The 17,077-nt window shown below is 40.0% G+C and overlaps 1 long non-coding RNA gene across 1 annotated transcript in view; it reads left to right on the top strand.

Annotated features, from left to right (window-relative positions):
* Window positions 1-1,520: 1,520 nt before the first annotated feature.
* Window positions 1,521-17,077, top strand: part of LOC131481309 (uncharacterized) — a 61,086-nt gene continuing 45,529 nt past the window's right edge. The window contains exon 1 of the long non-coding RNA XR_009246220.1: window positions 1,521-1,747. This is a non-coding gene — a long non-coding RNA (uncharacterized LOC131481309). The remainder of the gene's footprint in view (window positions 1,748-17,077) is intronic.

Here is a 17,077-nt window from a genome sequence, read left to right as displayed (position 1 = left end):
AAATGAAATCACATAATATATGGTTCTTTTATGGTTTTAGTTTAACATGTTTTCCAAACTCTTCCATGTTTTCGACTATATCAATAGTTCATTGCTGAAAAGATTCCATTGACTGGATATATCACATGTGTTTAACCATTAATCAATCAGTGGCCATTTGATCTGGCTCTGCCTTGGGACTATTAAGAATAATGCTTCTATCATCATTCAGGGGCAAGTAGTTGTTTATATCTGTTTTCATTTCTCTTGGTTTTATATTTAAGAGTATAACTGTTGGTCAAAGGTCATTCTATGTGTCCTATTCTGAGAAGCAATATTTTATATTTATATTTAACATTTAATATTCAATATTTATATAAATATTATATTTAATACAATACATTTAATATTGTCACCAGCTTGATGTTGGAAAACTGCTGTTACTCTAACCTGCTAACTCTTGCCATTGTCTCTTACGGCAGCCGTCCTATGGGTCTGAGCTCATGGCTTGATGCATAACTGCCTACTGGCCACTGCTGTCCATCTGTGCTCATTGTTCATTGTACACTTTCTTTGGAAACATGTGTTCAGATCATTTGTCTTTTTAAAGGCTGGATTTTTATTATTTAGCTTTGAGATTTTAAAATATTTTGCAGACAAAGTTCCGTTATATGAATCCAATTCTTAACATTGCCTGATCAGTTTCTTTATGATATCACTTGTAACATCTGTCACTTAATTTTGCTAAAATTCAGTTTCTTGTTTTTTTTTTCCTTTTGTGCCTTATGTGTTGGTGCTCTGCATAAAAAAATCACTGACACCAACCACATCTACTCCTATTTTTTAAACATTGTGTAGTTCACATTTTTAGGTTGTTTTTGGGTATAATGAGAGCCAAGGGATACACTTTAATTAATTTGCATATGCTTATACAATTGTCTTATTTGTTGAAAGACTATTTCTCCCACTCAATCATTGTGTCAGCCCTATCACCAATCCTCTGAGCAAGACTGTTTTATTTCTAGACTCTCAATCCTATTTCAGGGATCTATATGTCTTCTCTTATGCAAGTAATGCCGTATCTTGATTACTGCAGTTTTTAAAGTAGGTTTTGGAACTTGGGAGTTTATTCTGTCCAACTTTGTTCTTTTGTAAGAACGCTTTGAGCTTTCCAAGCTCCCTACACTTGGCATCGAATCATCAATTTTCTAAAAGAGCTGGGATTTTGATAGCAGTTGCTTTGAATCTATACATTACTTAGTGCTATATAAATAATATTACCTCTTGATTCATTGATATGGGGAATTTATCCATTTAACTTTTCAGCAGTGTTTTATAGGTTTATGTGTGACAATCTTAAATTGCTTTTGTTTATATTATGTTTAAATGTTTATCATTTCTAGGCTATTTTAAATGCAATTGTTTTATTTCAATTTCAGAAATTTTGTTTACTAGTGATTACAAGAATAGTTTTTTAAGACTTATTTATTTTTATTGGAAAGACTTACTTATTTATATTTATATTGATAAACAGAGAGAAAAAGATCTTCCAACCACTGGTTCACTCCCCAAGTGGCCACAACAGCCAGAGCTGAGCTGATCCAAGGTCAGGAGCGAAGAGCCTCTTCCGGGTTTCCCATGTGTGTGGGGGATACGAAGGCTTTGGGTCATCCTCAACTGCTTTCCCAGGCCATAAACAGGAAGCTGGAAAGGAAATGGAGCAGTGGGACATGAACTGGCATCCATATGTGATCCCAGTGGAAGCAAGGTGAGGACTTTAGCCATTATGCTACCGTGCTGGGCCTATCTAGTTGATTTTTGAATATTGATCATGTACCTTGAAATTTTCCTGAATACTTGGGATTTAAGCCCTTTTCCCACAGCGCAGCAGTCTCTTCTGTAGTTGATGCTTGTATCTGACCTGTCCTTTTTTTTACTTTATCAAGAAGCTTCAGGTTATTTTGTTCTTTTTCTACTGTACTCATGTTATGTATCTTTGTTCTTTATGGGTTATATCAAACCTTTCTCAAATGGCTGCTCTAGCACACAGAGTATTCTTGTGTCTACTTCCAAGGACCTTTAAGTCACCATCTTCAATTCACCTTTGCAAGCGTCAGTATGTGTGCTGTGACTATTGTGATATTTTCTGAGTTCTTAAAATTTATACTTGCTTTTACTAATTTTAAATGCGTAAAATGCATACAGACACACAGACACAGAATTCTTGCTTCTGTTACTTCATTCCAACCAATAACTGTTAAACCCTCTGCTGGGCTAGATCAAAGTTAAGAACCAAGCACTCGGTCCAGGTCTCCCTAATTTGTATCAGGGATTCTACTACATGAGCCATTATCATTGCCTTCCCAGGGTGTGCATTAGCAGTAAGATGAAATGGGAAGTAGACCTGGGATTCTAAGCCAGGTATTCAGATATAGAATGTGCGTATCCCAAGAGGCATTTTTTTAAAGCTCTGCACCAAATGTCTGTCCTTCTTAGTAAGTTTTGATCACATCACCCCCTACTTAAACTCCTTAGGTGTGTCTTACTCTTAGTGAAAGAGAGGACAGAATCACATTAACATTCTGGGAGTCTTACATGGCCATATGTGCATCCCCACGCTTGACCTTCACACTGAGAAATGATCATTGGTATTTGGCTTCTGGTTGTCCTTGTCTCCTTTCAGTCTGGGGACCATTTTAGAGTCCCTCCATCTGCAGACCTTGCAGGTGTTGCGCCTCCCTGCAAAGAGAAGCCTTCTTCATCCTGTGGTTGGGATATACCCCTTCCAGCTCTGTCAGGTCAGACTCTGTTAGTTCTCACTGTCCTCGTGGCACATACCTTTCTGTAAGTTACTCCAGTTGAGCAGTAGCACTTGCTCCTTTTAGTACTTTCTTTTGAAAGACAATGACAATGTTAGGGATCATGTTCAGTTTCCTCCAATGAATCCTTAGTGTCTCACACTTACAATTCTTTCCAATAAAAATGTATTGACTAAATGAATGCTTGTTGTAGCTTCAACAATCAGCTTGTACCTGGAGTACATTGAGTACGACTGAGTCTTGCCAGGGAGTGGAGGCTGTTGGGCTTGCTAGGATCCTAAAGACAAGAGCATTGTTCTCTCTGATCAATGAAAAGTAATCAGGAGCTTAAATATTTCAGAACTTTGTATTTTGACTACTGAATGTGTTTTCAAAAACATTCTCTCATGCCTCACCTTAGGAAGATTCTTAGTTATTCCTATCAGTTTGTATTTGAAAGTACTCATCCTTAAGAGAAAGCTACTAATGAGGCTTGGTTTTTGGTCAAAAGCATGGTCCTAAGCTTCTGAAGAGCAGTGACTTTGTGAAAGTTATCTAATGTCCTTGTGCCTCAGTCCCTAATCAGTGAAAGGACTAACTCATGGATGGTTCGTGAAATGTCTCAATGTGGACACTGGGAAATGAAACAGCAAATGGGAGTTCTTTCTGTCTCGTTCTCTCCATTTTTTCAAGTAAAAAGCCAAATCCAAGCTATAACCAAGTAAAAGGTTCATATTGAAGTATTAATTAAGACAAAGCCAGAGAATCAGGAAGTGCTAGAGTAAAAGAAATACCTTAAATAAACACAATAATCTCACTGAAATAATTTGCTTTCATGTTTACCCTCTATCAGGGTGACATATTACTTAGCAGAAACAAGAAATGTGAGTTCAAGCAGTTGGTAGGCAGGTTGTGCCTGTTAGCCCCAAGCATACAGAAGACACCATCCTCACTGAGAGGCGGTCACTAACCATGCTCCACACAAAAGCTTGTTAGGGATTGCAGCATTAGGAACTGGACATAAGGTCCATGTCACAGAATACAAGAAGGGGACTAGAGTTTAAGCTTTCTGATATTTCTTGTATCTGCTATAAAACTGTGTGAAAATGAAAAGTTAGGTAATCACCTGGCTTCTTCATTTTTTTTTAAATATTTATGATAGGAAGAGAAAGAAGAACAGAGGAAGATTGGGAGGGGAGACAGGGAGAGAGGGAAAGAGAGCGAGTGAGAGAGATCCATTCACTCACTCTCTGACTCTCCAAATGTTCTCAACCTTGGCCAAAGCCAGGAGCCAGGAGCTCAATGAAAGCCCTAGCATGGAGTCAGCGAGTGACTCCTGACTAGGCTGTGACTTGAGCCATCACCAATGCTGGCCTCCTGGAGTCCTCATTAGCTGACAGCTGGGGTCAGGAGCTGGAGCTGAGCATTGAAGCCAGGCACATGCAGAGGCTGCAGGTTAACTCGACTACACCAAACTCCTGCCCCAAGTGTTTCTATCTTGATAGAGTCAAAATCCTTTGGTACCTTTTAAAAAATCCATGTTCTAATGGATTTAAAAAATTCTTTCTATGGATATTTTCTAATATATATACTTCACTTTCCCCATAAGTATTTATCACAAAATTTATCTCCGTGTAAAATATCCCAAACTCATCAAAATATCCAAAACTGCATTTTTATTCACCTTGTAAGTCATCAGATAATGGCCACTGCCGGAAGTAATCTTTTGACACAGAACTAGCAAAGGTCTGATCTCATAAAGCAGTCTCCTCTTTTCTATCCTTTCCATTCCGCTACTAGCTTTAAAAATATGTTCAGCTTGTTGGCAGAAGGAAACTTGACTTATATTTTAGAGGTGAAAAAAATTGGAAAGTGCAGAAAACTTAAAATAGTACTTACCTTTAAGATAAGTGAAATATATTCAAATTTAAGCATAGTTACACTTTTGATTAGTAACTTACAGCCTATAAAACATGTGGTACTGCTTAAAGCAAAGGTGCCACATAAAAAACATCTATAGCTATGAGGAAGTGGGGTGTGAAAATTAAAACTTAGCTTTAAATGTCTTTTAATGCCAATTTAACCATTTGAGGAAAAACATCATGATATTTTTCTTATAAAAGTTTCCAAAATAACAAGAAAGTTTTTTTTTCTCATAGTTTCTTCTTACCAGCACTGTAAAAATTTAAATAAGATTATTTTAAGTCTGTGGATTGGTTCACACACATATGAGGACCAAAGTATAAACTGGAATTTTCAGTGTGATTTTCTCGCCATCATCTCATCTGTCATCAAGTTAAATAAGTAAAAATATAAAATGATTCTCTGGTCAATGCTGCTCTAAGTTTTTAAGATAGAGAACTGTGATTAGATGCTTTTTCATTGTTAGGCAACAATAATGGAAAGTTTAAGAGGGAATGAGACACTATCTTAGATGTTTGCCTTTGCTGTCCTAAAATATTGTCCCCAAATATCATTTTGCTCTAAAAAATTTTCTAATTTGAAATGAGGGAAGAAACTTAACTAAGGGCGATTGGGGTGGGGTGTGAAAAAAATAAACACCCAAAGAAAGCAAAAACTCTGTTACTATCAGAAATAGATTCTAAAAATAATCACGAACACACTCCATGACGGTCTGGAGAGAGAGGCTAGAGGAGTGCTTCTGGAAGTCATAGGGGCCCATACATGGCCAGTGCATCCTCCCCTCGTGGTATACTTATAAATTGGCCAAGCTTTTATTGAGTGGATGGTACATGTGTGTCTGTGCTGCGATACAGGCTCTCTGCCTGTGTGGTTCATGAGGTCAAGGACGAATCCAGACAGCAAGGGTGTGAGGAGTGACTTGATTATCGGCTCTGAAGGCCTCTGTCATGTGTTAGAAATTTGCCTCCCTTTCCCACTGTTCCAGTTGTCCGCCGATGGGCTATAACCTCATGGTGTCTTACCTGACAACCCCAGACACCAATCTTTCGAGGCCCTTCCCTGTACCAGTCACCTGTGGTTCTGATCATCTCAGTCTCCAATCTCTTGGGGCTGGAGCCCCTCCCAGGCCAATTCCCTACATCCCCCACACCTTTCAGGCTCACCTGAGTTGTAAGTAAAAATGAGCCTCCACATGCGTCCTTTCCCCTTGTCTTTGCTCTCCCCTTTGCTGGACCACCACCCGCTTCCCCATTGCTACCTTGTTGGAATAAGGTAGGAACCTTATTCCTAGGCACCTTGCTGCGTCTGATATTTTGGCTGAAAAGAGGATGCAGCTGCAGGAAATTAGCTCTGAGTAGCAACTTCAATGCATATAAAAGCTAACAATAGGATTCTCTGTTTTAATGTTTAATAGAATATAATTTATCTCAGTTTCGACTTACAGAACATACCACATTCTTTCCTACTTATGTTCCTTATTCAGGTAAGTAGCATTTAAGTTCAAGTTGATTTAAGTTCTGGACTGTGTGATGAAGTGCATCAACTATGATTATTCAAAGAGGGGCAGTGCTTAAGAAAAAATCTCAAAAGGATTAGTGAAATTATTGAGAAGACACCAGAGGGTCTTTTTATGTTAAGAGATGTAACAGAGCCAGCTGGAGGCCAGTCTTCCTAGCAGAAGCTGTTGGCGAGTTCAGCATCTTTCTCTAATAGAGATCTTAGATACCCAGTGTCCTTAAAGTGTGCTTCTCAGCAAGACAGTGGGATTTATATTCAGCCTTTGTCCGTGAGGCTTGCTCCTTCTATGAGGAAGTCATCTCTCACTAGTAAACATGGCTAAAGGCTCGACTGACTCTTCTGTTGACATCCAATAGTTTCTCCTACACCCCTACTTTATTTTCATACCTGCTGTGCTATAGTTGGGTTTCCAGGTAGGATTTAGGATTTATCTTTTCAGAAAAAAACTGATACTTTTCATTTTGATTTTCCTGTCGAATCAGGTGATCTGATTTTATAAGTAATTTTAGTATTTTGGAATATGCTGGAATTGTTTTTAACATCAAGTCACATGGTCAGATTGGATGGCATATCTGATAAAATTAAAGCAACCTGATGTAATTGAAAAGGAGGGAAAGGCAGAGAAATTGTCAAGGAAGATCAATTGTTATTCTGCGGGCAGACGAGCTGCACTCATTTGCTGAAACAGGTGATTAGTTGTTATGGTTTAGATTTGGATGTGGCTGAAGATATTTTTAAGCAATGACAATTTCGCTACACTTCAGAACCTAGCATATTTATGGATGAGATTAGAAACATACCAACCAGGTTAGTCACAGTAACAGCGGTGCAGGACAAAGATTCTGAATGCAGGAGCTAAGAAAAGGGGTAGAGAAAACATCCTATAGAATTATCCTGTAGAAATAATTAGAAGATAACAGGTAGAGTGCTTGCTGATATTTGGATATAGGGACAAGAAGATGCGATGAATCATGCTATGTTGTTTAAAGAGACCATCAGCTATTTATAAGTGTAACTGCCAAGATAAAATGTGGAACATTTTTATAGATAGCCAAGTCTGCATATAAAATTAGAACTTGTGTACACAATGTTCTTGAAAAATGTATGTGCATGTAGGGAAGACATACAACAAATGAAAATCAGGGAAAAGTTTTTTTGAATTTTTTGGTGAATACCTTTCAGAACTCCTTTATCACACTCCTGCGTGTGCAATGCAGCAGTAGCAGGGAGTGCTCAAGAGCTTTGTGTTGAACTTAAACCACTTGAACCCAAATATCATTTTATCCATTTGAATTGTAAAAATCAAATAAAGAGAATGTTAAAAATGACAAATAAGTGCAATAAAACATAGCAGGAAATGTAAAATACTTGAACCCAAATGTTAGTATCTTTGACCTCTCTCATAAGATAAATATTACTTTCTGTGAAGCAAAATTAAACTGTGATATTTGTTATTCAAGCATCTTCTTGTCATGGACAACAAACATAAACCCTCAGGCCTGTGGTAGCTCTGTATATAACAAGCAGATAACAGTGTATCTCAACATTGTGGAAAGGATTAAGTCAAGTAACGTGCAAAGAGGCATGCAAATTGTCAGGAGAAAATTGGTGTCCAACAGAGCATTTCTCATACTCCTCCCTTTCTGTGAAAAAGATGACTTTTTATAAATTAACTGAAGTGACGTTTACAGGCCCCAGCCTTCATGCCATGTGCACACCCACAGGGCTTCTGCCCTGTCCTGGGGTTTACAAATCAAGCTTCCCTGAGGCTTTTGCCGCAGAGACAAAGGGCACAGCTATCCAATCAATATTAATTGGCAAATATTAAACAAAATTCTTCCAGAGTATGCTGTGTAATTGCCATTCCTGGAAAGGTTTCCATCTGAGGAGTCTTGATATTACTTTTCTGAATTTCTATCCTAAAATTTATAGTGAATGGGAACTAAGGAACAATTACAGTGACAAGTAAGTGGCTCAGGCACACACTGAAGAATGTAAGAAACATCAGGGCCCGTTTCACTGACGTTCTGGGTAGTGCATGAGGTAAATGTGGCTCCTCTGGCCACAGGACGTTTGCCAGTGTTCTCCAGGTTTTCCATGGATGTTTGCACTTGAGACACTTTGTCTCTGAGTGCCTGGAGTGTTGGGCTGCTCATGCCACTATATTCTGCACGTGGATCTGTAGTTCACATTGGGCTAGCCATGTGGGGATGGTTTCGGTCTTCCTTCTTTCCAGGATAGCAGCTTTGTCTTTCTCGTGGCTGTCCAGTTATGCTGTGTGTGCTGCTAGTGGAGTAGAAGACACGTGTGTAGCTGTGCCTTAGGTGAATGGGAAGGAAGACTGCTGTTCCCCCTGCTTCCGGCCAAGGTCATCTGCCTGCACAGCCCTGACTCATTTCCCTGTTAGAGCCATGAGCACATGGGAAGCAAATGGAAGTACCACAAAGCAAGCAGAATACTCCAAGAGATGAATCTACCAAACCCACACATATCTTTGGGAAAATGGTATTTTTTAAAAATCATATTTTTAATTCAAGCCTGTAGCATAGTATAAAATCAGTATTAAATAAACATCTTATTTGTTGAAAGATGAAGTGAGGTGCTCCTGAAAAAAGTTTTAAGAAAAGATCATCAGTAATTAAATCCTTCACAGATTTGTTCTGCAATTTTTGGAGTAAGATGTTCTTTTAATATATTAGCAGAAAGTGATTTCAGTTAAAGCTACTTTTGGTTACAAAGAGATATGTCATCTAAAAAAATAGAAAAGAAGGCAAAAGAAAGCAAGTAAATTTAGCAAGTTTTATATCTTGTGTGATCTCAGGATTGCAAATGTGGAATGTTAGGCAGTCTAACTCTTTAAAGGTCATTGAAAAAAGGAATTATGTGTGTTAGATTTTGGAGTTTTTAAGTATAAAAAAGGTTTAAAAATTCTAGTGTTATAAAGTTTGGAATTTATGCTGAAATTACCTATGATAAACCAGGTTGTTAGGTACTGTTGTGATAATGGTGCATAAAGATACATACCTCAGTGGTGAACCACATTTGGTGTTTATTTTCCTTGTTTGTTAGGTCTGTGGTTTGCTGAGTGCTTTGTCTCAGATTTTAGTTTGTGTTCACATCTGCTGGGGCAGATCACTCTTCCTGGGACTACTAGCTAAATTCATATGCAAAAAAAAAATCACAGTGCAATTCAAACCCTGCCAACAGACTGAAAACTTCCTCTCATGTCAGTTCTACAAGCAATCCGTTGATCAAGGCAGATTTGTAACCTAGGGCTGATGGAATGAAGGATTTTATTCATGGACGAGAGGGATAGGCATCGGCAGGCAGATCACATGAATAGGAAACCTTGGGGTAAAACATTCAGAGGTTAAGATAGTCCTAATGTCAAAGAAATGTGGATTTTAATAAAATTATGTAATGAAAATATGAATAGCAGATTCTTTGGCAACACCCTGGTCCTCTGGTTTTCCTCATGTAAAGGACACATGTCTCTTGCACCCTCCTTGGTGGAGACGTCTCCCAGCCCAGGGCACTGGGCGATGCAGCCGCACGGGATGGCAAGAAGGAAGCAGGCTTACTGAACTTGTTAGCTAGCGATCAGCACATTCTAATTAGCCAAAGCTTCCTTGGCTCTAGTTGTGGAAACAGAAAGTAACTTCTTGGCATGACTTGTCTTACATTTGAATATACGTAACATTGTTGTGCATTTAATAATAGGTAGTTCACTTAAAGGAAAATGTTACCAACTAATTGCTTGACAATAAGCATCTAAAATGTGAAAGAGGATAATGGAAAAGTAAGAAGTGCAGGTTGGCAAGAAAAGCGATACTTCTTACTTTTTAAGACATAGCGTCTTGAATATGATACACTATGATAAATGTTTGTTGAATAAAATATATTTCAATGATAAAAACACAGTGAAATATGTAACCCATTATACATTTTTTTAAATTTTATTTTAAATTCATTAATTACATTGTATTATGTGACACAGTTTCATAGGTACTGGGATTCTCCCCACCCCTCCCCAAACCCTCCCACCATGGTGGATTTCTCCACCTTGTTGCATAACCACAGTTCAAGTTCAGTTGAGATTCCCCCATTGCAAGCATATACCAAACATAGAGTCCAGCATCTTATTGTCCAGTCAAGCTCAACGGCTTCTTAGGTATACACTCTCTGGTCTGAAGACAGAGCCAGCAGACTATCATCCCGATCAATTAAAAGCTCCAACATACCATCAGCAAAAATTTACATCACCATGGAATTAATTGACATAGTAATGAGTAACCAATACGTTAAAAGTAAATGCGAGTTCCCAGCCACCTTCTGTGACCACCTCATTGACATTTCAATTTTAGTTTATACACAGCCTATAACATTCAAAACATAACATGTTATACATAACATCATATCATCTTAAATTAAGGCAAACATGTGGTATTTAACCTTTTGGGATTGGCTCATTTCCCTTAGCATTATGGTTTCCAGTTTGGCCCATTTGGCCACAAAGAACTGCATTTTGTTTTTTTTTAATAGCTGAGTAGTATTCCATGGAGTAGATGAACCATAGCTTTCTTATCCAATCCTCTGTTGATGGGCATTTTGGCTGCTTCCATGTTTTTGCAATTACTGATTGTGCTGCTATGAACATAGGAGTGCATGTTGGTTTCTCATAAAACAAGTGTTCTGGATATATTCCTAGGAGTGCTATTGCCGGGTCATACGGTATGTTGTATTTGAGTTGTTTGAATATTCTCCATACTGATTGCCATAGAGGCTGTACCAGCCTGCAGCCCCACCAGCAGTGGAGTAGGGTTCCCTTTTCCCCGCAACCTCGCCAACAAGTGTTGTTGGTGCTTTTATTCATGTGGGCCAGTCTTACTGGCGTTAGGTGGTACCTCATTGATGTTTTAATTTGGATTTCCCTTATTGCCAGGGAACTTGAGCATTTTTTCATATGTTTATTTGCCATTTGGGTTTGTTCCTTTGTGAAGTGTTTGCCCATTTCCCATGCCCATTTCTTGAGTGGCTTGTTTGTTTTGACATTTTGGTTGTTTTGTAGCTCTTTGTATATTCTGGAGATCAGCCCTCTATCACCTAAGTCGTGTGCGAAGATCTTCTCCCATTCTGTGGGTTGCCTTTTTACTTTGTTGATTGTTTCTCTAGCTGTACAGAAGCTTCTTAGTTTGATGAGGTCCCAATTGTTTATTTTGGTCTTGATTTCTACTGCATTTGGAGTCTTTTTTAGGAAGTGAGGGCCTACCCCTAAGTGTTCCAGTGTGTTTCCAACATTTTCTTCCAAAAGTTTGAAGGTTTCTGGATGTAGGTTTAGATCTGTTATCCATTTGGATTTGATCTTAGTATATGGTGAAAGATGTGGGTCTATCTTTTTGTTTCTGCAGGCTATCAACCAGTTGTCCCAACAGCATTTATTGAACAGACCTTCCCATTTGCCTGGGTTGTCGTTTGTCTTTTTGTCAAAGATTATTTGGCTGTATTTCTGTGGGTTCCCATCTGGTGTTTCTATTCTGCTCCATTGATCTTCTTCTCTATTTTTTTTGCCAGTACCAGGCTGTTTTGATAACCACTGCCCTATAGTATGTCCAGAGGTCTGGAACTGTGATTCCCCTTGCTAACTTCCTGTTCTTGAGAATGGTTCTAGCTATTCGTGGTTTTTTGTGTTTCCAGATGAACCTTTGAATCATTGTTTCCAGATCTGTGAAGAATGTTTTGGGCAATTTGATTGGGATTGCGTTGAATGTATATATTGCTTTTGGCAGTATAGACATTTTAATGATATTGATTTTACCTATCCAGGAGCATGGGATGTTACTCCATCTTTCTAGATCTTGTTCAATTTCTTTTTTAAGTAGTTTGTAGTTTTCTTCAAATAGGTCTCCTACATTTTTGGTTAGGTTAATTCCCAGATACTTCATGCTTTCCTTTGTTACTTTGAATGGTATCTTGCTGGTTAGATCTTTTTCCATCTTGGGGCTGTTAGCATACACTATGGCTGTTAATTTTTGTTCATTAATTTTGTACCCTGCCACTCTACCGAACTCTCGTATAAGTTCTAGTAGTCTCTGTGTTGAGCCTTTTGGCTCTTCCATATAAAGAATCATGTCATCTGCATATATTGAAAGCTTGACTTCTTCGTTTCCCATTTGGATTCCTTTGATTTCTTTTTCTTGTCTTATGGCCTCAGCGAGTACCTCTAGAACTATGTTGAATAGCAGCGGAGAAAGCAGACATCCCTGTCTTGTTCCAGATCTCAGTGGGAAGGGTTCCAGTTTTTCTCCATTCAGTATGATGCTGGCATTGGGTTTTTCATATATTGCTTTGATTATGTTGTGGATTTTTCCATCTATGCCTACCTTGGTTAGAGTCTTTAGCAGGAAGTTGTGCTGAATTTTGTCGAAAGCTTTTTCTGCATCTATTGATACTATCATGTGATTCTTGTTTTTCAGTTTTTGGATGTGGTGTATCACATTTATGGATTTCCGAATGTTGAACCATCCCTGCATTCCAGGGATGAATCCTACTTGATCTGGATGAATGATCTGTCGGATGTGTTTTTGAATTCTGTTGGCTAGGATTTTGTTGAGAATCTTAGCATCAATGTTCATCAAAGAGATAGGTCTGTAGTTTTCTTTCTCTGTAGGATCTCTGCCCGGTTTTGGGATTAAGGTAATGTTGGCTTCATAGAATGAGTTTGGAAGGGTTGCTTCCTTTTCTATTGTTTTGAAGAGTTTGTAGAGGATTGGGGTTAGTTCTGTTCAGAATGTTTTGTAGAATTCTGGAGTGAAGCCGTCTGGGCCTGGGCTTTTCTTTGTTGGGAGGTCTTTAATCACTGATTCAATCTCTGCTTCAGTTATGGGTTTGTTCAGGTTGATTGTTGCCTCTGGGCTAAGTTTTGGCAGGTTGTGTGAGTCTAAGAACTTTTCCATTTCTTGGTGGTCTTCTGATTTGTTGGAGTACAGTGCTTTGTAGTAATTTCTGATTATATTCTTAATGGTTGTAATGTCTGTTGTTATGTTGCCTTTTTCATCTTTGATGCTGTTAATTCTTGCTTTCTCTTGTTTTTTCTTTGTCAGACGGGCCAGCGGGGTGTCTATTTTGTTTATCTTTTCAAAAAACCAGCTTTTTGATTCGTTGATTTTGTGTATGGTTTTTTTTATTTCTATCTGGTTGATTTCCTCCCTTGTTTTGATGATTTCTTGTTTCCTGTTGTGTGTGGGGCTCATCTGCTGCTGCTTTTCCAGTTCCTGGAGGTGTGTGGTTAGTTCCTGTATTTGGCGACTTTCTTGGGCCTTGACATGAGCTCCAATTGCGATGAGTTTACCCCGTAGCACTGCTTTGGCAGTGTCCCACAAGTTTTGGAATGTTGTATCAGAGTTTTCATTGGTTTCCATAAATTTTTTGATCTCATCTTTAATTTCTTCCCTGACCCATTGTTCGTTTAATAGCATATTGTTCAACCTCCAAGAGTTTCTGTATTTCCTTGGGCATTTTGAATTGCTGATTTCCAGTTTCATTCCGTGGTGGTCTGAGAGGGTATATGGTATGATTCCTATCTTTTTGAAGTTATTTAGATTTGCTTTGTGTCCTATCATGTGGTCGATCCTGGAGAAGGTGCCATGCACTGCTGAAAAAAATGTATAATCTGTGGTCTTAGGATAAAAAATTCTATAAATGTCTACCAAGTCTAGTTGTTCTAATGTTTGTACGAGCTCTGTTGTTTCTTTGTTGAGTTTTTGTTTTGTTGATCTGTCTATAGTTGTTAGCGGGGTGTTAAGATCACCCACTATTATTGTGTGTGTATCTATGTCTCCCCTTAAGTCCGTAAGTAGTTGCTTCACGAAGCTAGGCGCATTGGAATTAGGTGCATATATGTTCACGATTGTAATTACTTCTTGATGGATCAGTCCCTTCACCAATATATAATGTCCTTCTCTGTCCTTTTTGATGTCTGTCAGCTTGAAGTCTAGGTCATCTGAGATTAGAACAGCTACACCAGCCTTTTTTTCTCGTCCATTAGCATGAAATGTCTTTTTCCATCCTTTCACTTTAAATTTCTTACAGGATTTTCTGGTTAGATGTGTCTCTTGTAGGCAACATATAGTTGGGTGCTGTTTGATGATCCATTCCGTTAATCTATGCCTTTTGATTGGTGAGTTTAAGCCATTTGTGTTTAGAGATAATATTGAGAGGAATTGGTTTTGGGCTGCCATGAGTGTAAGTGTGCAAGTGTGTATTTGCGACTATTAGAGTTCCTGATTGGTTGACTTTTCTTGTATGGATTTTAGTGGGGAGGTCTTCCCATTTGCCATCTTTGATTTTGGTTTGTATTTTTTCTTTCTGGGTTTAGCACCTTCCTGAGGAGATTTTCCAGAGCTGGTTTCGTGTTGATGTATTCTTCGAGTTTCTCTTTACTGTTGAAGTATTTGATTTCATTCTCAAATATAAATGAGAGCTTTGCTGGGTACATTATTCTTGGTTGGCAGTTGTTTTGTTTCAGGATTTGATAGGTTTTACCCCATTCTCTCCTTGCTTGGAGCGTTTCTTCTGATAGGTCGGCTGTGATCCTGATTTCCCTTCCCCTGAAAGTAATCTTATCCTTTTTTCTTACTTGTCTTAGAATGGTTTCCTTGTATTCACTTGAAGGTAGCTTGAGGACCACATGTCTGGGAGACAATTTGTTTGGGTCGTATCTACTGGGGGTTCTTTGTCCTTCCTGGATTTGTGCTGGATTTATATTTCCAGTATTCTGGAAGTTCTCCTGTATTATCTCATTGACCACCCGTTGCAAGCCTGTCTCCTTTTCCACTCCTTTGGGAAGGCCTATTATTCTAATATTTGATTTTTTGAGGTTGTCTTTCATTTCCTGTATGGACCTATTGGCTTTCTCTAGATTTGTCTCCAACTGTTTGATGAGCTGCTGCCTTTCATTCTGATTGTCTTCCAATTCTGATATTCTGTCTTCTGCTGTGTTCATTCTGTTGGTTAGGCTTTCAATTTTGTTCTCTATATCGAGGATTCCCTTTTTGACTTGATTTATTTCTGCAGTGACATGGTTTTCGAATGCCTTAGACTCTTCCCAGCGCTTTTCACTCTCTCTGACCAATTTCATCATTAGCTTCTTAAAGTCCTTATCTGATAGTTCCTCTATGTCTTCATCTTGCATCTCAGATATTGAGATTAGTTTTTGGTTGTATTGGGAGGGAGTGCTTGATCTTTCCTCTGGGTCATTGCTTTTTCTGATACTTCTCCTCATTGTGTTTTTGCTTCTTGTTGTTTTGAGATTTTAGCGGTGATTCAGCTGAGCCGGCTCTGGTTTGGGGTCTCTGGCTGAGCCCAGCAGGGCTTACTGCCTGAGTCACCAGCTGCTTTCAGGGTCTGTAGATCACAGCCCTGAGCTGGGTCAGGAGGCTTTGTGGGCCAGCCCTAGTGCCAGGCCCCTTCCCCTGTGGCTCCCTCTCAAAGGCAGTGCCCTACAGATTCACTCTGCTGAGCCGCGCCTGGGCTTTGGGTCACAAGGCTAATACAGCGGGGGTCTCTGCCTCAGTGCTGAGCCGAGACTCTCCTTCCGGGCTTGAGGTTAGCACAGCAAGGGCTCCTGCTGCTCGGAGTCTAAAATCCCCAACCCCGGCCTGTGCTGGGCTGGAGATCTCCACGCCCCAGTGCCAAACTCGGAAGCGCTGCTCCACGGAGGCCTCAACACCGCAGGCAGGTCTTTTGGAGCAGGCTCCTGCTGGGAAAACCTGTCCGGCCAGTTCAGCTGAGCCCACTCCGGTCTGGCCTCTCTAGCTGAGCCCAGCTGGGGACTCCGCCCTGAATAAGCCACTTCCTCAGCTGCACTCTCTCAAGGGTGGAAGAGGATCTCTGAGAGGCACAGAGCCCTTGAGGTGAGACGTGCCCCCACTAGTCTGCTCCTCTGCCCAGGACATGAGGCCCTGTCGAGCGTTGCCCAGCCTCTGGGGCTCCGGGCGAGTCCAGCAACAAGATCCACGGACTCTCCCACAGCCAGTCCACAGCTCGGAGCCGAAATGGGGATCTCTGAGCCCCAGTCCCACAGCGCTGCTCCTGTTCCCTCTGCACTCTCCCACAGTCGCTGAGCAGCTGGTAGGCAAGCCTCTGGGAAATCTCCCCTGCTTTTCCTCCACTTCTGCAGGGATAATGCACCCAATGATCAGTCCAGTAGCCTCCTCTGGGGGCTCCTGCCTTCCAGTGGACTGGTGCCCCTGTCGGTGTGGGCGCCTATCCTTCCAGCTGCCTCTGTTTTCCCTGGGGCGGTTGAGGCCTTCCCCCTGCCTGGGATCGTGACTCACCAGGTTTCTCGCAGTGTGCTGTATTTTCTTTCCTACTTTTTGCGGCTGTTCCTTCACGCTGTGTAGATCTTCTTGCTTTAGTGAACTCCAGTGACCTTCTTGCTCTTCTCCCTACAGTTTCGTGCCTCCTGGCCTGTTTCTCTGCTGGATCGGCTCCCCTCCTTCCCTACTCTACCCTACACCAGCTCTCTGCAGTCAGCCATCTTTTTCAGTCCATTATACATTTTCAAAATAAAAAGGAAAATGTTTCACTTGGAGCTGTAGGTCATAGATTTTTTATCATAAAAAGTGAAAAAATCATTTGACAAACCATATTCCTTGATTTCCTTTTTTTTTCAGTTGTAGTTTATGGAAACCAATGGTGGTTTATCCTAGAAGAGAGAGAGAAGGAGGGAGGGAAAGAGAGAACTGGAGAGAGAGAGGGAGAGAGATTTCTCATCTTCTAGTTCATTCCTTAAATAGCCACGACATCCAGGGTCAGGACAAGTCAGGAGCCAGGAAGTCATTTCAGATTTTCTATATGGA

Source organism: Ochotona princeps, chromosome 10 (assembly GCF_030435755.1).
Source record: "Ochotona princeps isolate mOchPri1 chromosome 10, mOchPri1.hap1, whole genome shotgun sequence".
Taxonomy (NCBI): domain Eukaryota; kingdom Metazoa; phylum Chordata; class Mammalia; order Lagomorpha; family Ochotonidae; genus Ochotona; species Ochotona princeps.
Note: the sequence above shows the minus strand (reverse complement) of the source record. Positions and strands in the feature narration are given on the sequence as shown.